This window comes from Phyllobates terribilis, unplaced genomic scaffold, assembly GCF_046119375.1.
Source record: "Phyllobates terribilis strain yellow unplaced genomic scaffold, ASM4611937v1 Scaffold_4__5_contigs__length_816908805, whole genome shotgun sequence".
In the NCBI taxonomy this organism is placed as follows: Eukaryota; Metazoa; Chordata; class Amphibia; order Anura; family Dendrobatidae; genus Phyllobates; species Phyllobates terribilis.
This window is the reverse complement of record NW_027362764.1, coordinates 681,995,455-682,020,744: the sequence shown is the minus strand read 5'-3', so window position 1 is coordinate 682,020,744 and position 25,290 is coordinate 681,995,455. Positions and strand designations below refer to the sequence as shown.

General features: G+C 56.4%; 1 protein-coding gene, 1 non-coding gene and 1 pseudogene across 2 annotated transcripts in view; all 3 read left to right on the top strand.

Moving 5' to 3' along the window:
• LOC141264708 (uncharacterized) overlaps positions 1 to 25,290 on the top strand; it is a 184,270-nt gene that overhangs the window by 122,309 nt on the left and 36,671 nt on the right. The window lies entirely within an intron of this gene.
• Positions 6,227 to 6,345, top strand: LOC141269742 (5S ribosomal RNA). The gene has a single exon (XR_012321536.1). It is a non-coding gene; the product is annotated as a 5S ribosomal RNA (ribosomal RNA).
• Positions 6,967 to 7,086, top strand: LOC141267906 (5S ribosomal RNA; annotated as a pseudogene).

Here is a 25,290-nt window from a genome sequence, read left to right as displayed (position 1 = left end):
CAACATGTGCAGAGTTGAATTCCACCGGGTAGGCACATCGCATTTTAGCCGGTGAAGTGGCAGGCCCAACGACTTCTGTAGAGATGTAAGTCGCTGAGCTGCGGGATGCGAATGGCGAAAGTGAGCACACAGCGACCGTGCCCTCTGCAGAAGGCCATCTAGTCTGGGATAGTGGGCTAAAAATTGCTGGACAACCAGGTTCAACACGTGAGCCATACAAGGCACGTGTGTGACATTGCCCCGGCGAAGGGCCGCACCCAGGTTTGCAGCATTGTCGCACACGGTCTTCCCTGGTTTCAGGTCCAGTGGAGACAACCATTCATTAAATTTGTTCTCCAGAGCTGACCACACCTCCTCAGCTGTGTGACTCACATTTCCCAGACATTTCAATGTAAAAACCGCCTGATGACGTTGAGCCCTACTGCCAGCATAGTAAGGAGGTGTGCAGGATCCCTTCTGCGCAGTTAGAAAGCTTGTGGCATGACCAGACAGGCTTTGGGTGCAGGTGGAAGACCGAGAATAGGTTGAGGAGGCAGAAGCAGTGGAGGAACTTTGACATAAAGAGGATTGAAGCACAACTCGTGGGGACGGCAAGACTTGGACAGCAGCCCCTTGTCCTGCTGTCACCATAGTTACCCAGTGCCCAGTCAGCGACATGTAACGCCCCTGTCCATGCCTACTCGTCCAAGTGTCTGTGGTGAAATGCACCCTGTCACACACAGAGTTTCTCAAAGAAGCGGTGATGTTGTGTGCGACATGCTGGTGGAGCGCAGGCACACCTTTCTTTGAGAAGTAGTGCCGACTGGGCATCTGGTACTGGGGCACTGCGACGGACTTAAGGTCTCGAAAATCCTCTGTGTCCACCAGGCGGAAAGGCAGCATTTCTGTAGCCAAGAACTTGCAGATGGTGAAATTCAACCTCTTAGCTTTCTCATGGCTAGGAGGAAATGGTCTTTTACTTGTCCACATCTGAGGGACCGAGGGCTGGCTATTGTGCTTAGACGGGGTTGATAAGGGTGTCCCCGGCAAACTGCCGGTCTGTGAGGAAGATGCAGGCGGACATGTTAGGTTGCCTTGATCCAAAGGTGGTGCTATCGATGTCGGACAGCGCTCAACACCAGCTGGTGTTACCACCTCCAAAGAAAATGATGACCTGCCAATCACGCTGGCTGTTGCGGGTAAAGAGGTGGCAGGTCTGCGCCCCAAAACAGGTGTGACTGCTGTCCCCCCAGTCACAGAGGATGAAGAGGCCGCGGATGCACAAGATATGGCAGACGGTGGTTGGCCCGGCCGGCTAGGCCGCATTGTAGCACACTGAGCTTCCCACTGCAACTTATGCTTCATGTCCATGTGCCGGTTCATGCATGAAGTACTTAAACTATGTATTTTTTGGCCTCTACTTAGCTTTTGCTGACAAATGTTACAGATAACACGAGTTGAGTCATCTTTATCGATCTGAAAAAATGCCCAGGCTATGCAAGGCTTAGCACCCATGCGACCTGAAGAGCCACCACGACTTGTGGTGAGAGGCAGAGTTGTGTTTGAGGATGCAGTTGTTGACGTGCTTCCAGTACTACGTCTCTGTCCAGGAAGGCGCAACCTGACCTCGTCGTCACTAGCATCTTCCTCCACCTCCTCTGCTGACCTCATCTCTTGGCTGACTGTGGGTTGACAGTAAGTGGGATCTCCAACCTCATCATCGTCACCCTGTGCGTTATCACACCCGTCGTCCTCAGAGCCAACCTGTTCCTGCCCTGACAAAAAACTAAAGTTGTCGCTCCAATCAGGTATTTGAGTCTTATCATCGTCTTCCTCATTGTCTCCACCAACAGGAGTTACAGTTTGGGAATGAGGGTCTACATTATGGTCAGAACCTTCTGCGTCTGGTCCTGGATCCGACTCATAAAGATTCTGGGCATCAGTGCAGATCATTTCCTCGTCTGGATTCACAGAAGCGCTGGAGTCGACCTCTGATTCCCAGGCTATAGTATGAGTAAACAGCTCTGCAGACTCAACCATCTGTTCTACCTCATACTCAGACGGGCAGCTGGAGATTTGGGAGCTGTGAGGAAGCAAGTGCGATTGGGGTGACACCTTTGAGGACTGGAGTATTTGTGATGTTGAAGTTGATGTGGAGGAGAGCCCACTTAAAGGAGCACTTGATATCCGTTGAAGCACCTGCTGTTTTTGTGCCTCATCTGGAATTTGTAGCGATTGGCGTGGCCGTAAGAAAGGGATCTTATCACATTGTCCGCTAAAAGAAGTAGACATTTTAGTTTGGCTGGAAGATGGTCTTTCTTCTGCAGATGTTACTGTTGCTTTAACACCTACCCCACGGGCACAACCGTTTTCCCCTTCCCAACACGCCTATTCCCCTTTCCACCAGCAGCAGGCCTTTTTCCACTCATTTTGGTGGTTAACTAATTAACAACTCTGGAGTTGTTTGCACAAAAAAACAATGGATGGCAACCGAGCAGAGCTGAGTGGCCAAACTGTGGTATTAGGCCAAAACTATTGGCTGGGTTAGATGCAGAAAAAAATTATATTCAATTTGCAACCTGATGGAGGTCAGTATAGATGGACTAATAGAGAAAGTCCCACACACTGCTAGAAGGCCAAATATTTTTTCAGAGCTAGATGCAGATGAAAATTATTTTTAATTTGCAACCTGATGGAGGTCAGTATAGATGGACTAATAGAGAAAGTCCCACACACAGCTAGAAGCCCAATATTTTTTCAGAGGTAGATGCAGAAAAAAATATATTCAGTTTGCAACCTGATGGAGGTCAGTATAGATGGACTAATACAACAAGTCCCACACACAGCAAGAAGCCCAATATTTTTTCAGAGGTAGATGCAGAAAAAAATATATTCAGTTTGCAACCTGATGGAGGTCTGTATAGATGGATTAATAGAACAAGTCCCACACACAGCTAGAAGCCCAATATTTTTTCAGAGGTAGATGCAGAAAAAAATATATTCAGTTTGCAACCTGATGGAGGTCAGTATAGATGGACTAATACAACAAGTCCCACACACAGCTAGAAGCCCAATATTTTTTCAGAGGTAGATGCAGAAAAAAATATATTCAGTTTGCAACCTGATGGAGTTCTGTATAGATGGATTAATAGAACAAGTCCCACACACAGCTAGAAGCCCAATATTTTTTCAGGGGTAGATGCAGAAAAAAATATATTCAGTTTGCAACCTGATGGAGGTCAGTATAGATGGACTAATACAACAAGTCCCACACACAGCTAGAAGCCCAATATTTTTTTAGAGGTAGATGCAGAAAAAAATATATTCAGTTTGCAACCTGATGGAGGTCTGTATAGATGGATTAATAGAACAAGTCCCACACACAGCTAGAAGCCCAATATTTTTTCAGAGGTAGATGCAGAAAAAAATATATTCAGTTTGCAACCTGATGGAGGTCAGTATAGATGGACTAATACAACAAGTCCCACACACAGCTAGAAGCCCAATATTTTTTCAGAGGTAGATGCAGAAAAAAATATATTCAGTTTGCAACCTGATGGAGGTCTGTATAGATGGACTAATACAACAAGTCCCACACACAGCTAGAACCCAATATTTTTTCAGAGGTAGATGCAGAAAAAAATATATTCAGTTTGCAACCTGATGGAGGTCAGTGTAGATGGACTAATACAACAAGTCCCACACACAGCTAGAAGCCCAATATTTTTTCAGAGGTAGATGCAGAAAAAAATATATTCAGTTTGCAACCTGATGGAGGTCTGTATAGATGGATTAATAGAACAAGTCCCACACACAGCTAGAAGCCCAATATTTTTTCAGAGGTAGATGCAGAAAAAAATATATTCAGTTTGCAACCTGATGGAGGTCTGTATAGATGGATTAATAGAACAAGTCCCACACACAGCTAGAAGCCCAATATTTTTTCAGAGGTAGATGCAGAAAAAAATATATTCAGTTTGCAACCTGATGGAGGTCAGTATAGATGGACTAATACAACAAGTCCCACACACAGCTAGAAGCCCAATATTTTTTCAGAGGTAGATGCAGAAAAAAATATATTCAGTTTGCAACCTGATGGAGGTCTGTATAGATGGATTAATAGAACAAGTCCCACACACAGCTAGAAGCCCAATATTTTTTCAGGGGTAGATGCAGAAAAAAATATATTCAGTTTGCAACCTGATGGAGGTCAGTATAGATGGACTAATACAACAAGTCCCACACACAGCTAGAAGCCCAATATTTTTTCAGAGGTAGATGCAGAAAAAAATATATTCAGTTTGCAACCTGATGGAGGTCTGTATAGATGGATTAATAGAACAAGTCCCACACACAGCTAGAAGCCCAATATTTTTTCAGAGGTAGATGCAGAAAAAAATATATTCAGTTTGCAACCTGATGGAGGTCAGTATAGATGGACTAATACAACAAGTCCCACACACAGCTAGAAGCCCAATATTTTTTCAGAGGTAGATGCAGAAAAAAATATATTCAGTTTGCAACCTGATGGAGGTCTGTATAGATGGACTAATACAACAAGTCCCACACACAGCTAGAACCCAATATTTTTTCAGAGGTAGATGCAGAAAAAAATATATTCAATTTGCAACCTGATGGAGGTCAGTATAGATGGACTAATAGAATGATGCTATGCCCATAAGATTTTACTTCACTAGGTGCAGTAAAAAAATTGGTATTCTATACACAGGTGGTATATCTTGCAACACAGATAGGCTACTCCACTGACTAACACACTCTGCAATAGGCCAAAAAGGATTAGCTTTGCTAGATTCAGCCAAATGCTGTGAAAAAAACTTGCACAGCACTGGCACAGACCTGCCTGGCAAAAACTGATAGGAACTGATGTAACCTAGTCCTGAAAAGGACTCCAATTACAATTAGTCTTTACTCCCACAATCTATCTATTTAAGAGCACAGACCTGCCTGATAAAAGTCATAGGAAATGCTGTAACCTAGTCCTTAAAAGGACTGCAATCACAACTATTCCCTACTCCCAAGCTATCTGTAGATTTGTGCGAAAATTGGCTTGAAATTAACAAGGTATAGCGCACACAGCAACAGCGGTGCCGTCTAACACGCAGCTACAGCAGTGAGAAAATGGTGGCGACGGGGAAAATGGCTTGGTCTTATAGGGCAAGGACATGTGACATACACTGCCAATGACACATGCCCTTGCTTGTGTGAAAAAAAGCACTTCGCTCCGTGTGTGCGCTGCTGATAGGCTGACAGATTGCAACTCCCCACTGTAAATGCGGGAAAGAGAAAAAAAAAATGGAGATCTTCATTGTTCCTGCAGAGATCCATCCCCTGCCCCTCCCCCCACCCCGCTGTACACTCAAACTGCGTATTAACATTAATTTTCATCATTACTGAGAAAAAATCCAGTTATGATTTTGGTGCACGAACAGTTATCGAACATAACCTCGAACAGCCGAATTTTTCTCAAATTGTTCGTGTTCGCCGAACGGCTCGAACACCGCCCAAAACAGCTTGAATTTGAGATTGGCGAACAGTTCGATTAGAACAACGCTCATCTCTAGTGCCCAGGGAAGGTTTTGGATGCCGGCCGTCTAGCGAGGGCCAGCAGAAGTGACATGTTTCTCTGCAAAGAAGCTTGTGTAACCAAGCCAGACGGCTGACAAAGAGCTAACCTCAGTGCAAGGAAGGTGCGGAAGGAATTGGGGAGGGGGGGGTGATTCCTGCTAGGGCCCTGAAATCATAAAACAGGTAGGAGAGTCTGACGCATGGTGACGGAGAGGTTGTAGGGGCAGATAGGGGGTGTTGTCACGTGCGAACACGTGTGCATGCTGGCTTGTGTGTGAGAGTGCGCTTCCTAGGTGTGGCGCGCTGCAGACAGTCAAAGGGATTGTTCCCTTTCATTAAAAGTTAATCCCCGGCTGCAGCCTATTAGAAAGCAACTAACTGCGCTCTACTCACCCTACCCGGGTCTACCGGTGAGTTTCGCCTCTGCTCCCGGCCTGTGGCATTGGCTGTGAAGCTGACGTTCCGTCGACAGCACTGCAGCCGATCAGTGAGCGCAGCGGCTCTGAGTGGGGCGTTGTGTCTACACGACCTTTTAAGGAAGCCAGCAAAAAAATTGAAGAGAAGGGAAAGCACAAAAGGACCTGGTCTTGCTGAGCACTGGAAAGGGCAGCCGGCAGCCACACGTCAAAGTAGAAAAGCAGCAAGTGAGAAGCTTGTCTCTGCCTATGGCCACACCACCCTGAACATGCCTGATCTCATCTGATCTCAGAAGCTAAGCAGGGTTGGGCCTGGTTAGTACTTGGATGGGCGACTGCCTGGGAATACCAGGTGCTGTAGGCTTTTGCTTCTTCTTTCCTTCCACCAGCAGGGGGCACTCTCTTCTATGCCTTTTTTCCATTCCCTTTCACAAGTGCACACATTCATTCTCTTTTCTTTTTTTCATTTGCTTTCTCTCTTGCGCTATTTCATCTCTGCAAAATACCAGCATCTTTCTGATCACTGTGGGCCTCCAGCATTGTTGCTTCTTTACTTTTAATACTAGGCTCCATTTCACCAGGACCAGCGTCTCCCGCGTGGCTGGAGGCAACCACCGGTAACCCCAAGCAGAAGACCTTTGCAGGCAACACGACCCTCCCCCCTGAAGAGCAGCTCAAAGTCACTGGCAACCATCTCACCCTCTTCCTTCATTCACCACTGGACTTCTCTCTCCGCCCCCAAGTTACGGGTCCAGCTTGCTCTTTCTGTCACATTACCGCGATGAAGGGTTTAGCCTGCAGTAGACCCTGCGCCGAGCCATTTTTGAAGACACCTGATGCGGCGGGTGAATCACTGCTAAACAAACCACACCTGTAGGGACGGCACAGCCTTTGCATGGACCCTTCGGAGCCCGCCCCATCACGGCCAGATTGCTCGCCACCAAGCGATCCTGAGAAAGGCTGGCCGGTCGATGGATCGAGCAGCGTCTACTGGCCATACCACCTTGGATACGCCTGATCTCATCTGATCTCGGAAGCAAAGCAGGGCTGGGCTCGGACAGTACTTGGATGGGATACCTCCTGGTAACACCGAGTGCTGTAGACCATTTTGATGATGTTTTGCCCTACTGCCCAGCTCGGCTAGCATGGAACGGCGCCTTTCCGGACACCGACCTTAAGTAACTTAGATGATTGAAGCCCAAAGGCCTCTGAGCCAGTTGGCAGCAAAGTACGCTACCCCGCCGCCTTCACGCAGGCCTGACACCGAGCTCCTTGCCATGGCAAAAAGTGCTTATTGACTCCGCAGCTCGCCGTGTGGAAATGATGGCGTTAAAAGCACCCGGGGCCGTGAAGGGGCCAGGCTTTCAGCAGGTGCCCAGGGAAGGTTTTGGATGCCGGCCGCCTAGCGATGGCCAGCAGAAGTAACATGTTTCTCTGCAAAGAAGCTTGTGTAACCAAGCCAGACGGCTGACAAAGAGCTAACCTCAGTGCAAGGAAGGTTATCCTTATCCTCTCTTGCTGACAACTTTATCTTCCAAAAGGTAGGGGAGAAAACAAGGGGATCTGCTACTTTGGATCTAATCCTTATAAACAGGGAGGAAATGGTTGAGGAGGTAAAGGTGGCTGGGACCCTAGGAGGCAGCGATCATGCTATTATAGAATTTTGGATAACTAGAGGAGGAAGACATGTGAAGACTCAAACTTCAAGGTTAGATTTTAGAAAGGCAGATTTTAAGAGACTCAGAAAGATAATAGGAAGGATCCAATGGCTGGATGTCCTTAAGGACAAAAATGTCCAGGAAGGATGGGAAATTTTTAAAAATGAGATTCTCAAAGCACAATCGTTAACAATCCCGAAAAGTAGGAAGAATGGGAAGCATTTAAGGAAACCAGGATGGATGAACACAGAACTTAAACACATGCTAAAAAGAAAGAAAGAAATGTTTATTAAATGGAAAGAGGGAGGCTGTAACATACCTGGCGGCGTCCTTGCATAGTGGTCCATCTCCCACTGTGCAAGAGCGCGCACTTGATCTCCTGTCCAGAATGTCTCTCTGGCTTCCCTCCATGCTGTCTGTTTGTGTCTGTTTCTGCTGCTTAAGGGCGGCGCCCGATCACTTCCTGCTTTTTGTACCTGCTGTGGGTCACACCCCTTGTGCGTCCTCAGCCCATTGATGTCTGTCAACTGGTATATAACCCAGCTGCGGCAATCAACCCCTGCCTGAGCATAGTGTTTCATTCAGTGTGTGCTTGCACTCTGAAGGTGCCAGGTCCCGTTCTTTGTCTCCTGCCTTGCGGTATCAGTTCCCGTGTCTGAACTGAGTCCTGTCTATGTCTCCTGCCTTGCGGTATCAGTTTCCGTGTCTGAACTGAGTCCTGTCTTTGTCTCCTGCCTTGCGGTATCAGTTCCCGTGTCTGAACTGAGTCCTGTCTATGTCTCCTGCCTTGCGGTATCAGTTCCCGTGTCTGTACTGTGTCCTATCTGTGTACCTTAACCTGCAGTCTGTACTCGCTCCTTGCCTGTTCGTTCCGCCTTCCTGGAGGCTGTATTTCCAGGCCAGTCTGAACACGCTCCTTGCCTGTTCGTCCTGCCTCTCTGGGGGCCGTATTCCCAGACCCGCTCCTGTATCCCGCTGCAGTGTCGGTCTCTTCCGTACACTCAGTTCCAGTCTGAACTCTCTCCTATCTTTGACCTGTTTTTTCTCTATGTCCGTTCCATTCCTTTTTCTGCAGAGTCTGAACTCGTACCTAACTCCTGCTCGTTGTCACTGTACTTCCGTTTGTGAGTTTGTGGTCCACTCGCTACTTCTCTGCAAGTACCCTGTGGGTATCTGGTTCTGCCTTTCCCTTCTAGTCTGTTCCGTGTGAACAGAGCCCTGTTCCAACCGCGTCTGCGGTTTTCGCTTTGCTCAGCTCTGTCCGCCGCGTCTGCGGTTTTCGCTTTGCTCAGCTCTGTCCGCCGCGTCTGCGGTTTTCGCTTTGCTCAGCTCTGTCCACCGCGTCTGCGGTTTTCGCTTTGCTCAGCTCTGTCCGCCGCGTCTGCGGTTTTCGCTTTGCTCAGCTCTGTCCGCCGCGTCTGCGGTTTTCGCTTTGCTCAGCTCTGTCCGCCGCGTCTGCGGTTTTCGCTTTGCTCAGCTCTGTCCACCGCGTCTGCGGTTTTCGCTTTGCTCAGCTCTGTCCGCCGCGTCTGCGGTTTTCGCTTTGCTCAGCTCTGTCCGCCCCGCGTCTGCGGTTTTCGCTTTGCTCAGCTCTGTCCGCCGCGTCTGCGGTTTTCGCTTTGCTCAGCTCTGTCCGCCGCGTCTGCGGTTTTCGCTTTGCTCTGCTCTGTCCGCCGCGTCTGCAGTTTTTGCTTTGCTCTGCTCTGTCCGCCCCGCGTCTGCGGTTTTCGCTTTGCTCAGCTCTGTCCGCCGCGTCTGCGGTTTTCGCTTTGCTCAGCTCTGTCCGCCGTTTCTGCGGTTTTCGCTTTGCTCAGCTCTGTCCGCCGCGTCTGCGGTTTTCGCTTTGCTCAGCTCTGTCCGCCGCGTCTGCGGTTTTCGCTTTGCTCAGCTCTGTCCGCCGCGTCTGCGGTTTTCGCTTTGCTCAGCTCTGTCCGCCGCGTCTGCGGTTTTCGCTTTGCTCTGCTCTGTCCGCCGCGTCTGCGGTTTTCGCTTTGCTCTGCTCTGTCCGCCCCGCGTCTGCGGTTTTCGCTTTGCTCAGCTCTGACCGCCGCGTCTGCGGTTTTCGCTTTGCTCAGCTCTGTCCGCCGCGTCTGCGGTTTTCGCTTTGCTCACCTCTGTCCGCCGCGTCTGCGGTTTTCGCTTTGCTCAGCTCTGTCCGCCGCGTCTGCGGTTTTCGCTTTGCTAAGCTCTGTCCGACGCGTCTGCGGTTTTCGCTGTGCTCAGCTTTGTCCGCCGCGTCTGCGGTTTTCGCTTTGCTCAGCTCTGTCCGCCGCGTCTGCGGTTTTCGCTTTGCTCAGCTCTGTCCGCCGCGTCTGCGGTTTTCGCTTTGCTCAGCTCTGTCCACCGCGTCTGCGGTTTTCGCTTTGCTCAGCTCTGTCCGCCGCGTCTGCGGTTTTCGCTTTGCTCAGCTCTGTCCGCCGCGTCTGCGGTTTTCGCTTTGCTCTGCTCTGTCCGCCGCGTCTGCGGTTTTCGCTTTGCTCTGCTCTGTCCGCCCCGCGTCTGCGGTTTTCGCTTTGCTCAGCTCTGTCCGCCCCGCGTCTGCGGTTTTCGCTTTGCTCAGCTCTGTCCGCCGCGTCTGCGGATTTCGCTTTGCTCAGCTCTGTCCGCCGCGTCTGCGGTTTTCGCTTTGCTCAGCTCTGTCCGCCGCGTCTGCGGTTTTCGCTTTGCTCAGCTCTGTCCTCCGCGTCTGCGGTTTTCGCTTTGCTCAGCTCTGTCCGCCGCGTCTGCGGTTTTCGCTTTGCTCAGCTCTGTCCGCCGCGTCTGCGGTTTTCGCTTTGCTCAGCTCTGTCCGCCGCGTCTGCGGTTTTCGCTTTGCTCAGCTCTGTCCGCCGCGTCTGCGGTTTTCGCTTTGCTCTGCTCTGTCTGCCCCGCGCCTGCGGTTTTCGCTTTGCTCAGCTCTGTCCGCCGCGTCTGCGGTTTTCGCTTTGCTCAGCTCTGTCCGCCGCGTCTGCGGTTTTCGCTTTGCTCTGCTCTGTCCGCCGCGTCTGCGGTTTTCGCTTTGCTCTGCTCTGTCCGCCGCGTCTGCGGTTTTCGCTTTGCTCTGCTCTGTCCGCCCCGCGCCTGCGGTTTTCGCTTTGCTCAGCTCTGTCCGCCGCGTCTGCGTTTTTCGCTTTGCTCAGCTCTGTCCGCCGCGTCTGCGGTTTTCGCTTTGCTCAGCTCTGTCCGCCGCGTCTGCGGTTTTCGCTTTGCTCAGCTCTGTCTGCCGCGTCTGCGGTTTTCGCTTTGCTCAGCTCTGTCCGCCGCGTCTGCGGTTTTCGCTTTGCTCTGCTCTGTCCGCCGCGTCTGCGGTTTTCGCTTTGCTCTGCTCTGTCCGCCCCGCGTCTGCGGTTTTCGCTTTGCTCAGCTCTGTCCGCCGCGTCTGCGGTTTTTGCTTTGCTCAGCTCTGTCCGCCGCGTCTGCGGTTTTCGCTTTGCTCAGCTCTGTCCGTCGCGTCTGCGGTTTTCGCTTTGCTCAGCTCTGTCCGTCGCGTCTGCGGTTTTCGCTTTGCTCAGCTCTGTCCGCCGCGTCTGCGGTTTTCGCTTTGCTCTGCTCTGTCCGCCGCGTCTGCGGTTTTCGCTTTGCTCTGCTCTGTCCGCCGCGTCTGCGTTTTTCCCTTTGCTCAGCTCTGTCCGCCGCGTCTGCGGTTTTCGCTTTGCTCAGCTCTGTCCGCCGCGTCTGCGGTTTTCGCTTTGCTCAGCTCTGTCCGCCGCGTCTGCGGTTTTCGCTTTGCTCTGCTCTGTCCGCCGCGTCTGCGGTTTTCGCTTTGCTCTGCTCTGTCCGCCCCGCGCCTGCGGTTTTCGCTTTGCTCAGCTCTGTCCGCCGCGTCTGCGTTTTTCGCTTTGCTCAGCTCTGTCCGCCGCGTCTGCGGTTTTCGCTTTGCTCAGCTCTGTGCGCCGCGTCTGCGGTTTTCGCTTTGCTCAGCTCTTTCCGCCGCGTCTGCGGTTTTCGCTTTGCTCAGGTCTGTCCGTCGCGTCTGCGGTTTTCGCTTTGCTCAGCTCTGTCCGTCGCATCTGCGGTTTTCGCTTTGCTCAGCTCTGTCCGCCGCGTCTGCGGTTTTCGCTTTGCTCAGCTCTGTCCGCCGCGTCTGCGGTTTTCGCTTTGCTCTGCTCTGTCCGCCGCGTCTGCGGTTTTCGCTTTGCTCTGCTCTGTCCGCCCCGCGTCTGCTGTTTTCGCTTTGCTCAGCTCTGTCCGCCGCGTCTGCGGTTTTCGCTTTGCTCAGCTCTGTCCGCCGTGTCTGCGGTTTTCGCTTTGCTCAGCTCTGTCCGCCGCGTCTGCGGTTTTCGCTGTGCTCAGCTCTGTCCGCCTCGTCTGCGGTTTTCGCTTTGCTCAGCTCTGTCCGCCGCGTCTGCGGTTTTCGCTTTGCTCAGCCCTGTCTGCCGCCTCTGCGGTTTTCGCTTTGCTCAGCTCTGTCCGCCGCGTCTGCGGTTTTCGCTTTGCTCAGCTTTGTCCGCCGCATCTGCGGTTTTCGCTTTGCTCAGCTCTGAACGCCGCGTCTGCGGTTTTCGCTTTGCTCAGCTGTGTCCGCCGCGTCTGCGGTTTTCGCTTTGCTCAGCTCTGTCCGCCGCGTCTGCGGTTTTCGCTTTGCTCAGCTCTGTCCGCCGCGTCTGCGGTTTTCACTTTGCTCAGCTCTGTCCGCCGCGTCTGCGGTTTTCGCTTTGCTCAGCTCTGTCCGCCGTGTCTGCGGTTTTCGCTTTGCTCAGCTCTGTCCGCCGCGTCTGCGGTTTTCGCTTTGCTCAGCTCTGTCCGCCGTGTCTGCGGTTTTCGCTTTGCTCTGCTCTGTCCGCCGCGTCTGCGGTTTTCGCTTTGCTCTGCTCTGTACGACCCGCGTCTGCGGTTTTCGCTTTGCTCAGCTCTGTCCGCCGCGTCTGCGGTTTTCGCTTTGCTCAGCTCTGTCCGCCGCGTCTGCGGTTTTTGCTTTGCTCTGCTCTGTCCGCCGCGTCTGCGGTTTTCGCTTTGCTCTGCTCTGTCCGCCCCGCGTCTGCGGTTTTCGCTTTGCTCAGCTCTGTCCGCCGCGTCTGCGGTTTTCGCTTTGCTCAGCTCTGTCCTCCGTGTCTGCGGTTTTCGCTTTGCTCAGCTCTGTCCGCCGCGTCTGCGGTTTTCGCTGTGCTCAGCTCTGTCCGCCTCGTCTGCGGTTTTCGCTTTGCTCAGCTCTGTCCGCCGCGTCTGCGGTTTTCGCTTTGCTCAGCCCTGTCTGCCGCCTCTGCGGTTTTCGCTTTGCTCAGCTCTGTCCGCCGCGTCTGCGGTTTTCGCTTTGCTCAGCTTTGTCCGCCGCATCTGCGGTTTTCGCTTTGCTCAGCTCTGAACGCCGCGTCTGCGGTTTTCGCTTTGCTCAGCTGTGTCCGCCGCGTCTGCGGTTTTCGCTTTGCTCAGCTCTGTCCGCCGCGTCTGCGGTTTTCGCTTTGCTCAGCTCTGTCCGCCGCGTCTGCGGTTTTCACTTTGCTCAGCTCTGTCCGCCGCGTCTGCGGTTTTCGCTTTGCTCAGCTCTGTCCGCCGTGTCTGCGGTTTTCGCTTTGCTCAGCTCTGTCCGCCGCGTCTGCGGTTTTCGCTTTGCTCAGCTCTGTCCGCCGTGTCTGCGGTTTTCGCTTTGCTCTGCTCTGTCCGCCGCGTCTGCGGTTTTCGCTTTGCTCAGCTCTGTACGACCGGCGTCTGCGGTTTTCGCTTTGCTCAGCTCTGTCCGCCGCGTCTGCGGTTTTCGCTTTGCTCAGCTCTGTCCGCCGCGTCTGCGGTTTTTGCTTTGCTCTGCTCTGTCCGCCGCGTCTGCGGTTTTCGCTGTGCTCAGCTCTGTCCGCCTCGTCTGCGGTTTTCGCTTTGCTCAGCTCTGTCCGCCGCGTCTGCGGTTTTCGCTTTGCTCAGCTGTGTCCGCCGCGTCTGCGGTTTTCGCTTTGCTCAGCTCTGTCCGCCGCGTCTGCGGTTTTCGCTTTGCTCAGCTCTGTCCGCCGCGTCTGCGGTTTTCACTTTGCTCAGCTCTGTCCGCCGCGTCTGCGGTTTTCGCTTTGCTCAGCTCTGTCCGCCGTGTCTGCGGTTTTTGCTTTGCTCAGCTCTGTCCGCCGCGTCTGCGGTTTTCGCTTTGCTCAGCTCTGTCCGCCGTGTCTGCGGTTTTCGCTTTGCTCTGCTCTGTCCGCCGCGTCTGCGGTTTTCGCTTTGCTCAGCTCTGTCCGCCGCGTCTGCGGTTTTCGCTTTGCTCTGCTCTGTCCGCCGCGTCTGCGGTTTTCGCTTTGCTCTGCTCTGTCCGCCCCGCGCCTGCGGTTTTCGCTTTGCTCAGCTCTGTCCGCCGCGTCTGCGTTTTTCGCTTTGCTCAGCTCTGTCCGCCGCGTCTGCGGTTTTCGCTTTGCTCAGCTCTGTGCGCCGCGTCTGCGGTTTTCGCTTTGCTCAGCTCTTTCCGCCGCGTCTGCGGTTTTCGCTTTGCTCAGGTCTGTCCGTCGCGTCTGCGGTTTTCGCTTTGCTCAGCTCTGTCCGTCGCATCTGCGGTTTTCGCTTTGCTCAGCTCTGTCCGCCGCGTCTGCGGTTTTCGCTTTGCTCAGGTCTGTCCGCCGCGTCTGCGGTTTTCGCTTTGCTCTGCTCTGTCCGCCGCGTCTGCGGTTTTCGCTTTGCTCTGCTCTGTCCGCCCCGCGTCTGCTGTTTTCGCTTTGCTCAGCTCTGTCCGCCGCGTCTGCGGTTTTCGCTTTGCTCAGCTCTGTCCGCCGTGTCTGCGGTTTTCGCTTTGCTCAGCTCTGTCCGCCGCGTCTGCGGTTTTCGCTGTGCTCAGCTCTGTCCGCCTCGTCTGCGGTTTTCGCTTTGCTCAGCTCTGTCCGCCGCGTCTGCGGTTTTCGCTTTGCTCAGCCCTGTCTGCCGCCTCTGCGGTTTTCGCTTTGCTCAGCTCTGTCCGCCGCGTCTGCGGTTTTCGCTTTGCTCAGCTTTGTCCGCCGCATCTGCGGTTTTCGCTTTGCTCAGCTCTGAACGCCGCGTCTGCGGTTTTCGCTTTGCTCAGCTGTGTCCGCCGCGTCTGCGGTTTTCGCTTTGCTCAGCTCTGTCCGCCTCGTCTGCGGTTTTCGCTTTGCTCAGCTCTGTCCGCCGCGTCTGCGGTTTTCACTTTGCTCAGCTCTGTCCGCCGCGTCTGCGGTTTTCGCTTTGCTCAGCTCTGTCCGCCGTGTCTGCGGTTTTCGCTTTGCTCAGCTCTGTCCGCCGCGTCTGCGGTTTTCGCTTTGCTCAGCTCTGTCCGCCGTGTCTGCGGTTTTCGCTTTGCTCTGCTCTGTCCGCCGCGTCTGCGGTTTTCGCTTTGCTCTGCTCTGTACGACCCGCGTCTGCGGTTTTCGCTTTGCTCAGCTCTGTCCGCCGCGTCTGCGGTTTTCGCTTTGCTCAGCTCTGTCCGCCGCGTCTGCGGTTTTTGCTTTGCTCTGCTCTGTCCGCCGCGTCTGCGGTTTTCGCTTTGCTCTGCTCTGTCCGCCCCGCGTCTGCGGTTTTCGCTTTGCTCAGCTCTGTCCGCCGCGTCTGCGGTTTTCGCTTTGCTCAGCTCTGTCCTCCGTGTCTGCGGTTTTCGCTTTGCTCAGCTCTGTCCGCCGCGTCTGCGGTTTTCGCTGTGCTCAGCTCTGTCCGCCTCGTCTGCGGTTTTCGCTTTGCTCAGCTCTGTCCGCCGCGTCTGCGTTTTTCGCTTTGCTCAGCCCTGTCTGCCGCCTCTGCGGTTTTCGCTTTGCTCAGCTCTGTCCGCCGCGTCTGCGGTTTTCGCTTTGCTCAGCTTTGTCCGCCGCATCTGCGGTTTTCGCTTTGCTCAGCTCTGAACGCCGCGTCTGCGGTTTTCGCTTTGCTCAGCTGTGTCCGCCGCGTCTGCGGTTTTCGCTTTGCTCAGCTCTGTCCGCCGCGTCTGCGGTTTTCGCTTTGCTCAGCTCTGTCCGCCGCGTCTGCGGTTTTCACTTTGCTCAGCTCTGTCCGCCGCGTCTGCGGTTTTCGCTTTGCTCAGCTCTGTCCGCCGTGTCTGCGGTTTTCGCTTTGCTCAGCTCTGTCCGCCGCGTCTGCGGTTTTCGCTTTGCTCAGCTCTGTCCGCCGTGTCTGCGGTTTTCGCTTTGCTCTGCTCTGTCCGCCGCGTCTGCGGTTTTCGCTTTGCTCTGCTCTGTACGACCCGCGTCTGCGGTTTTCGCTTTGCTCAGCTCTGTCCGCCGCGTCTGCGGTTTTCGCTTTGCTCAGCTCTGTCCGCCGCGTCTGCGGTTTTTGCTTTGCTCTGCTCTGTCCGCCGCGTCTGCGGTTTTCGCTTTGCTCTGCTCTGTCCGCCCCGCGTCTGCGGTTTTCGCTTTGCTCAGCTCTGTCCGCCGCGTCTGCGGTTTTCGCTTTGCTCAGCTCTGTCCGCCGCGTCTGCGGTTTTCGCTTTGCTCACCTCTGTCCGCCGCGTCTGCGGTTTTCGCTTTGCTCACCTCTGTCCGCCGCGTCTGCGGTTTTCGCTGTGCTCAGCTCTGTCCGCCTCGTCTGCGGTTTTCGCTTTGCTCAGCTCTGTCCGCCGCGTCTGCGGTTTTCGCTTTGCTCAGCCCTGTCTGCCGCCTCTGCGGTTTTCGCTTTGCTCAGCTCTGTCCGCCGCGTCTGCGGTTTTCGCTTTGCTCAGCTTTGTCCGCCGCGTCTGCGGTTTTCGCTTTGCTCAGCTCTGTCCGCCGCGTCTGCGGTTTTCGCTTTGCTCAGCTGTGTCCGCCGCGTCTGCGGTTTTCGCTTTGCTCAGCTCTGTCCGCCGCGTCTGCGGTTTTCGCTTTGCTCAGCTCTGTCCGCCGCGTCTGCGGTTTTCACTTTGCTCAGCTCTGTCCGCCGCGTCTGCGGTTTTCGCTTTGCTCAGCTCTGTCCGCCGTGTCTGCGGTTTTCGCTTTGCTCAGCTCTGTCCGCCGCGTCTGCGGTTTTCGCTTTGCTCAGCTCTGTCCGCCGTGTCTGCGGTTTTCGCTTTGCTCTGCTCTGTCCGCCGCGTCTGCGGTTTTCGCTTTGCTCTGCTCTGTACGACCCGCGTCTGCGGTTTTCGCTTTGCTCAGCTCTGTCCGCCGCGTCTGCGGTTTTCGCTTTGCTCTGCTCTGTACGACCCGCGTCTGCGGTTTTCGCTTTGCTCAGCTCTGTCCGCCGCGTCTGCGGTTTTCGCTTTGCTCAGCTCTGTCCGCCGCGTCTGCGGTTTTTGCTTTGCTCTGCTCTGTCCGCCGCGTCTGCGGTTTTCGCTTTGCTCTGCTCTGTCCGCCCCGCGTCTGCGGTTTTCGCTTTGCTCAGCTCTGTCCGCCGCGTCTGCGGTTTTCGCTTTGCTCAGCTCTGTCCGCCGTGTCTGCGGTTTTCGCTTTGCTCAGCTCTGTCCGCCGCGTCTGCGGTTTTCGCTGTGCTCAGCTCTGTCCGCCTCGTCTGCGGTTTTCGCTTTGCTCAGCTATGTCCGCCGCGTCTGCGGTTTTCGCTTTGCTCAGCCCTGTCTGCCGCCTCTGCGGTTTTCGCTTTGCTCAGCTCTGTCCGCCGCGTCTGCGGTTTTCGCTTTGCTCAGCTTTGTCCGCCGCATCTGCGGTTTTCGCTTTGCTCAGCTCTGAACGCCGCGTCTGCGGTTTTCGCTTTGCTCAGCTGTGTCCGCCGCGTCTGCGGTTTTCGCTTTGCTCTGCTCTGTACGACCCGCGTCTGCGGTTTTCGCTTTGCTCAGCTCTGTCCGCCGCGTCTGCGGTTTTCGCTTTGCTCTGCTCTGTACGACCCGCGTCTGCGGTTTTCGCTTTGCTCAGCTCTGTCCGCCGCGTCTGCGGTTTTCGCTTTGCTCAGCTCTGTCCGCCGCGTCTGCGGTTTTCACTTTGCTCAGCTCTGTCCGCCGCGTCTGCGGTTTTCGCTTTGCTCAGCTCTGTCCGCCGTGTCTGCGGTTTTCGCTTTGCTCAGCTCTGTCCGCCGCGTCTGCGGTTTTCGCTTTGCTCAGCTCTGTCCGCCGCGTCTGCGGTTTTTGCTTTGCTCTGCTCTGTCCGCCGCGTCTGCGGTTTTCGCTTTGCTCTGCTCTGTCCGCCCCGCGTCTGCGGTTTTCGCTTTGCTCAGCTCTGTCCGCCGCGTCTGCGGTTTTCGCTTTGCTCAGCTCTGTCCGCCGCGTCTGCGGTTTTCGCTTTGCTCACCTCTGTCCGCCGCGTCTGCGGTTTTCGCTTTGCTCACCTCTGTCCGCCGCGTCTGCGGTTTTCGCTGTGCTCAGCTCTGTCCGCCTCGTCTGCGGTTTTCGCTTTGCTCAGCTCTGTCCGCCGTGTCTGCGGTTTTCGCTTTGCTCAGCTCTGTCCGCCGCGTCTGCGGTTTTCGCTTTGCTCAGCTCTGTCCGCCGTGTCTGCGGTTTTCGCTTTGCTCTGCTCTGTCCGCCGCGTCTGCGGTTTTCGCTTTGCTCTGCTCTGTACGACCCGCGTCTGCGGTTTTCGCTTTGCTCAGCTCTGTCCGCCGCGTCTGCGGTTTTCGCTTTGCTCAGCTCTGTCCGCCGCGTCTGCGGTTTTTGCTTTGCTCTGCTCTGTCCGCCGCGTCTGCGGTTTTCGCTTTGCTCTGCTCTGTCCGCCCCGCGTCTGCGGTTTTCGCTTTGCTCAGCTCTGTCCGCCGCGTCTGCGGTTTTCGCTTTGCTCAGCTCTGTCCGCCGTGTCTGCGGTTTTCGCTTTGCTCAGCTCTGTCCGCCGCGTCTGCGGTTTTCGCTGTGCTCAGCTCTGTCCGCCTCGTCTGCGGTTTTCGCTTTGCTCAGCTCTGTCCGCCGCGTCTGCGGTTTTCGCTTTGCTCAGCCCTGTCTGCCGCCTCTGCGGTTTTCGCTTTGCTCAGCTCTGTCCGCCGCGTCTGCGGTTTTCGCTTTGCTCAGCTTTGTCCGCCGCATCTGCGGTTTTCGCTTTGCTCAGCTCTGAACGCCGCGTCTGCGGTTTTCGCTTTGCTCAGCTGTGTCCGCCGCGTCTGCGGTTTTCGCTTTGCTCAGCTCTGTCCGCCGCGTCTGCGGTTTTCGCTTTGCTCAGCTCTGTCCGCCGCGTCTGCGGTTTTCACTTTGCTCAGCTCTGTCCGCCGCGTCTGCGGTTTTCGCTTTGCTCAGCTCTGTCCGCCGTGTCTGCGGTTTTCGCTTTGCTCAGCTCTGTCCGCCGCGTCTGCGGTTTTCGCTTTGCTCAGCTCTGTCCGCCGTGTCTGCGGTTTTCGCTTTGCTCTGCTCTGTCCGCCGCGTCTGCGGTTTTCGCTTTGCTCTGCTCTGTACGACCCGCGTCTGCGGTTTTCGCTTTGCTCAGCTCTGTCCGCCGCGTCTGCGGTTTTCGCTTTGCTCAGCTCTGTCCGCCGCGTCTGCGGTTTTTGCTTTGCTCTGCTCTGTCCGCCGCGTCTGCGGTTTTCGCTTTGCTCTGCTCTGTCCGCCCCGCGTCTGCGGTTTTCGCTTTGCTCAGCTCTGTCCGCCGCGTCTGCGGTTTTCGCTTTGCTCAGCTCTGTCCGCCGCGTCTGCGGTTTTCGCTTTGCTCACCTCTGTCCGCCGCGTCTGCGGTTTTCGCTTTGCTCACCTCTGTCCGCCGCGTCTGCGGTTTTCGCTGTGCTCAGCTCTGTCCGCCTCGTCTGCGGTTTTCGCTTTTCTCAGCTCTGTCCGCCGCGTCTGCGGTTTTCGCTTTGCTCAGCCCTGTCTGCCGCCTCTGCGGTTTTCGCTTTGCTCAGCTCTGTCCGCCGCGTCTGCGGTTTTCGCTTTGCTCAGCTTTGTCCGCCGCGTCTGCGGTTTTCGCTTTGCTCAGCTCTGTCCGCCGCGTCTGCGGTTTTCGCTTTGCTCAGCTGTGTCCGCCGCGTCTGCGGTTTTCGCTTTGCTCAGCTCTGTCCGCCGCGTCTGCGGTTTTCGCTTTGCTCAGCTCTGTCCGCCGCGTCTGCGGTTTTCACTTTGCTCAGCTCTGTCCGCCGCGTCTGCGGTTTTCGCTTTGCTCAGCTCTGTCCGCCGTGTCTGCGGTTTTCGCTTTGCTCAGCTCTGTCCGCCGCGTCTGCGGTTTTCGCTGTGCTCAGCTCTGTCCGCCTCGTCTGCGGTTTTCGCTTTGCTCAGCTCTGTCCGCCGCGTCTGCGGTTTTCGCTTTGCTCAGCCCTGTCTGCCGCCTCTGCGGTTTTCGCTTTGCTCAGCTCTGTCCGCCGCGTCTGCGGTTTTCGCTTTGCTCAGCTTTGTCCGCCGCATCTGCGGTTTTCGCTTTGCTCAGCTCTGAACGCCGCGTCTGCGGTTTTCGCTTTGCTCAGCTGTGTCCGCCGCGTCTGCGGTTTTCGCTTTGCTCAGCTCTGTCCGCCTCGTCTGCGGTTTTCGCTTTGCTCAGCTCTGTCCGCCGCGTCTGCGGTTTTCACTTTGCTCAGCTCTGTCCGCCGCGTCTGCGGTTTTCGCTTTGCTCAGCTCTGTCCGCCGTGTCTGCGGTTTTCGCTTTGCTCAGCTCTGTCCGCCGCGTCTGCGGTTTTCGCTTTGCTCAGCTCTGTCCGCCGCGTCTGCGGTTTTCGCTTTGCTCTGCTCTGTACGCCCCGCGTCTGCGGTTTTCGCTTTGCTCAGCTCTGTCCGCCGCGTCTGCGGTTTTCGCTTTGCTCAGCTCTGTCCGCCGCGTCTGCGGTTTTTGCTTTGCTCTGCTCTGTCCGCCGCGTCTGCGGTTTTCGCTTTGCTCTGCTCTGTCCGCCCCGCGTCTGCGGTTTTTGCTTTGCTCAGCTCTGTCCGCCGCGTCTGCGGTTTTCGCTTTGCTCAGCTCTGTCCGCCGCGTCTGCGGTTTTCGCTTTGCTCAGCTCTGTCCGCCGCGTCTGCGGTTTTCGCTTTGCTCAGCTCTGTCCGCCGCGTCTGCGGTTTTCGCTTTGCTCAGCTCTGTCCGTCGCGTCTGCGGTTTTCGCTTTGCTCAGCTCTGTCCGTCGCGTCTGCGGTTTTCGCTTTGCTCAGCTCTGTCCGCCGCGTCTGCGGTTTTCGCTTTGCTCAGCTGTGTCCGCCGCGTCTGCGGTTTTCGCTTTGCTCAGCTCTGTCCGCCGCGTCTGCGGTTTTCGCTTTGCTCTGCTCTGTCCGCCGCGTCTGCGGTTTTCGCTTTGCTCTGCTCTGTCCGCCCCGCGTCTGCGGTTTTCGCTTTGCTCAGCTCTGTCCGCCGCGTCTGCGGTTTTCGCTTTGCTCAGCTCTGTCCGCCGCGTCTGCGGTTTTCGCTTTGCTCAGCTCTGTCCGTCGCGTCTGCGGTTTTCGCTTTGCTCAGCTCTGTCCGTCGCGTCTGCGGTTTTCGCTTTGCTCAGCTCTGTCCGCCGCGTCTGCGGTTTTCGCTTTGCTCTGCTCTGTCCGCCGCGTCTGCGGTTTTCGCTTTGCTCTGCTCTGTCCGCCCCGCGCCTGCGGTTTTCGCTTTGCTCAGCTCTGTCCGCCGCGTCTGCGTTTTTCCCTTTGCTCAGCTCTGTCCGCCGCGTCTGCGGTTTTCGCTTTGCTCAGCTCTGTCCGCCGCGTCTGCGGTTTTCGCTTTGCTCAGCTCTGTCCGCCGCGTCTGCGGTTTTCGCTTTGCTCTGCTCTGTCCGCCGCGTCTGCGGTTTTCGCTTTGCTCTGCTCTGTCCGCCCCGCGCCTGCGGTTTTCGCTTTGCTCAGCTCTGTCCGCCGCGTCTGCGTTTTTCGCTTTGCTCAGCTCTGTCCTCCGCGTCTGCGGTTTTCGCTTTGCTCAGCTCTGTCCGCCGCGTCTGCGGTTTTCGCTTTGCTCAGCTCTGTCCGCCGCGTCTGCGGTTTTCGCTTTGCTCAGCTCTGTCCGCCGCGTCTGCGGTTTTCGCTTTGCTCAGCTCTGTCCGCCGCGTCTGCGGTTTTCGCTTTGCTCAGCTCTGTCCGCCGCGTCTGCGGTTTTCGCTTTGCTCAGCCCTGTCTGCCGCCTCTGCGGTTTTCGCTTTGCTCAGCTCTGTCCGCCGCGTCTGCGGTTTTCGCTTTGCTCAGCTGTGTCCGCCGCGTCTGCGGTTTTCGCTTTGCTCAGCTCTGTCCGCCGCGTCTGCGGTTTTCGCTTTGCTCAGCTGTGTCCGCCGCGTCTGCGGTTTTCGCTTTGCTCAGCTGTGTCCGCCGCGTCTGCGGTTTTCGCTTTGCTCAGCTCTGTCCGCCGCGTCTGCGGTTTTCGCTTTGCTCAGCTCTGTCCGCCGCGTCTGCGGTTTTCACTTTGCTCAGCTCTGTCCGCCGCGTCTGCGGTTTTCGCTTTGCTCAGCTCTGTCCGCCGTGTCTGCGGTTTTCGCTTTGCTCAGCTCTGTCCGCCGCGTCTGCGGTTTTCGCTTTGCTCAGCTCTGTCCGCCGTGTCTGCGGTTTTCGCTTTGCTCAGCTCTGTCCTCCGCGTCTGCGGTTTTCGCTTTGCTCAGCTCTGTCCGCCGCGTCTGCGGTTTTCGCTTTGCTCAGCTCTGTCCGCCGCGTCTGCGGTTTTCGCTTTGCTCAGCTCTGTCCGCCGCGTCTGCGGTTTTCGCTTTGCTCAGCTCTGTCCGCCGCGTCTGCGGTTTTCGCTTTGCTCAGCTCTGTCCGCCGCGTCTGCGGTTTTCGCTTTGCTCAGCTGTGTCCGCCGCGTCTGCGGTTTTCGCTTTGCTCAGCTCTGTCCGCCGCGTCTGCGGTTTTCGCTTTGCTCAGCTCTGTCCGCCGCGTCTGCGGTTTTCGCTTTGCTCAGCCCTGTCTGCCGCCTCTGCGGTTTTCGCTTTGCTCAGCTTTGTCCGCCGCGTCTGCGGTTTTCGCTTTGCTCAGCTCTGTCCGCCGCGTCTGCGGTTTTCGCTTTGCTCAGCTGTGTCCACCGCGTCTGCGGTTTTCGCTTTGCTCAGCTGTGTCCGCCGCTTCTGCGGTTTTCGCTTTGCTCAGCTCTGTCCGCCGCGTCTGCGGTTTTCACTTTGCTCAGCTCTGTCCGCCGCGTCTGCGGTTTTCGCTTTGCTCAGCTCTGTCCGCCGTGTCTGCAGTTTTCGCTTTGCTCAGCTCTGTCCGCCGCGTCTGCGGTTTTCGTTTTGCTCAGCTCTGTCCGCCGTGTCTGCGGTTTTCGTTTTGCTCTGCTCTGTCCGCCGCGTCTGCGGTTTTCGCTTTACTCTGCTCTGTCCGCCCCGCGTCTGCGGTTTTCGCTTTGCTCAGCTCTGTCCGCCGCGTCTGCGGTTTTCGCTTTGCTCAGCTCTGTCCGCCGCGTCTGCGGTTTTTGCTTTGCTCTGCTCTGTCCGCCGCGTCTGCGGTTTTCGCTTTGCTCTGCTCTGTCCGCCCCGCGTCTGCGGTTTTCGCTTTGCTCAGCTCTGTCCGCCGCGTCTGCGGTTTTCGCTTTGCTCAGCTCTGTCCGCCGCGTCTGCGGTTTTCGCTTTGCTCAGCTCTGTCCGCCGCGTCTGCGGTTTTCGCTTTGCTCAGCTCTGTCCGCCGCGTCTGCCGTTTTCGCTTTGCTCAGCTGTGTCCGCCGCGTCTGCGGTTTTCGCTTTGCTCAGCTCTGTCCGCCTCGTCTGCGGTTTTCGCTTTGCTCAGCTCTGTCCGCCGCGTCTGCGGTTTTCACTTTGCTCAGCTCTGTCCGCCGCGTCTGCGGTTTTCGCTTTGCTCAGCTCTGTCCGCCGTGTCTGCGGTTTTCGCTTTGCTCAGCTCTGTCCGCCGCGTCTGCGGTTTTCGCTTTGCTCAGCTCTGTCCGCCGCGTCTGCGGTTTTCGCTTTGCTCTGCTCTGTACGCCCCGCGTCTGCGGTTTTCGCTTTGCTCAGCTCTGTCCGCCGCGTCTGCGGTTTTCCCTTTGCTCAGCTCTGTCCGCCGCGTCTGCGGTTTTTGCTTTGCTCTGCTCTGTCCGCCGCGTCTGCGGTTTTCGCTTTGCTCTGCTCTGTCCGCCCCGCGTCTGCGGTTTTTGCTTTGCTCAGCTCTGTCCGCCGCGTCTGCGGTTTTCGCTTTGCTCAGCTCTGTCCGCCGCGTCTGCGGTTTTCGCTTTGCTCAGCTCTGTCCGCCGCGTCTGCGGTTTTCGCTTTGCTCAGCTCTGTCCGCCGCGTCTGCGGTTTTCGCTTTGCTCTGCTCTGTCTGCCGCGTCTGCGGTTTTCGCTTTGCTCTGCTCTGTCCGACCCGCATCTGCGGTTTTTGCTTTGCTCAGCTCTGTCCGCCGCGTCTGCGGTTTTCGCTTTGCTCAGCTCTGTCCGCCGCGTCTGCGGTTTTCGCTTTGCTCAGCTCTGTCCGTCGCGTCTGCGGTTTTCGCTTTGCTCAGCTCTGTCCGTCGCGTCTGCGGTTTTCGCTTTGCTCAGCTCTGTCCGCCGCGTCTGCCGTTTTCGCTTTGCTCAGCTGTGTCCGCCGCGTCTGCGGTTTTCGCTTTGCTCAGCTCTGTCCGCCTCGTCTGCGGTTTTCGCTTTGCTCAGCTCTGTCCGCCGCGTCTGCGGTTTTCACTTTGCTCAGCTCTGTCCGCCGCGTCTGCGGTTTTCGCTTTGCTCAGCTCTGTCCGCCGTGTCTGCGGTTTTCGCTTTGCTCAGCTCTGTCCGCCGCGTCTGCGGTTTTCGCTTTGCTCAGCTCTGTCCGCCGCGTCTGCGGTTTTCGCTTTGCTCTGCTCTGTACGCCCCGCGTCTGCGGTTTTCGCTTTGCTCAGCTCTGTCCGCCGCGTCTGCGGTTTTCGCTTTGCTCAGCTCTGTCCGCCGCGTCTGCGGTTTTTGCTTTGCTCTGCTCTGTCCGCCGCGTCTGCGGTTTTCGCTTTGCTCTGCTCTGTCCGCCCCGCGTCTGCGGTTTTTGCTTTGCTCAGCTCTGTCCGCCGCGTCTGCGGTTTTCGCTTTGCTCAGCTCTGTCCGCCGCGTCTGCGGTTTTCGCTTTGCTCAGCTCTGTCCGCCGCGTCTGCGGTTTTCGCTTTGCTCAGCTCTGTCCGCCGCGTCTGCGGTTTTCGCTTTGCTCTGCTCTGTCTGCCGCGTCTGCGGTTTTCGCTTTGCTCTGCTCTGTCCGACCCGCATCTGCGGTTTTTGCTTTGCTCAGCTCTGTCCGCCGCGTCTGCGGTTTTCGCTTTGCTCAGCTCTGTCCGCCGTGTCTGCGGTTTTCGCTTTGCTCAGCTCTGTCCGCCGCGTCTGCGGTTTTCGCTTTGCTCAGCTCTGTCCGCCGCGTCTGCGGTTTTCGCTTTGCTCTGCTCTGTACGCCCCGCGTCTGCGGTTTTCGCTTTGCTCAGCTCTGTCCGCCGCGTCTGCGGTTTTCGCTTTGCTCAGCTCTGTCCGCCGCGTCTGCGGTTTTTGCTTTGCTCTGCTCTGTCCGCCGCGTCTGCGGTTTTCGCTTTGCTCTGCTCTGTCCGCCCCGCGTCTGCGGTTTTTGCTTTGCTCAGCTCTGTCCGCCGCGTCTGCGGTTTTCGCTTTGCTCTGCTCTGTCTGCCGCGTCTGCGGTTTTCGCTTTGCTCTGCTCTGTCCGACCCGCATCTGCGGTTTTTGCTTTGCTCAGCTCTGTCCGCCGCGTCTGCGGTTTTCGCTTTGCTCAGCTCTGTCCGCCGCGTCTGCGGTTTTCGCTTTGCTCAGCTCTGTCCGCCGCGTCTGCGGTTTTCGCTTTGCTCAGCTCTGTCCGTCGCGTGTGCGGTTTTCGCTTTGCTCAGCTCTGTCCGTCGCGTCTGCGGTTTTCGCTTTGCTCAGCTCTGTCCGCCGCGTCTGTGGTTTTCGCTTTGCTCTGCTCTGTCCGCCGCGTCTGCGGTTTTCGCTTTGCTCTGCTCTGTCCGCCCCGCGCCTGCGGTTTTCGCTTTGCTCAGCTCTGTCCGCCGCGTCTGCGTTTTTCCCTTTGCTCAGCTCTGTCCGCCGCGTCTGCGGTTTTCGCTTTGCTCAGCTCTGTCCGCCGCGTCTGCGGTTTTCGCTTTGCTCAGCTCTGTCCGCCGCGTCTGCGGTTT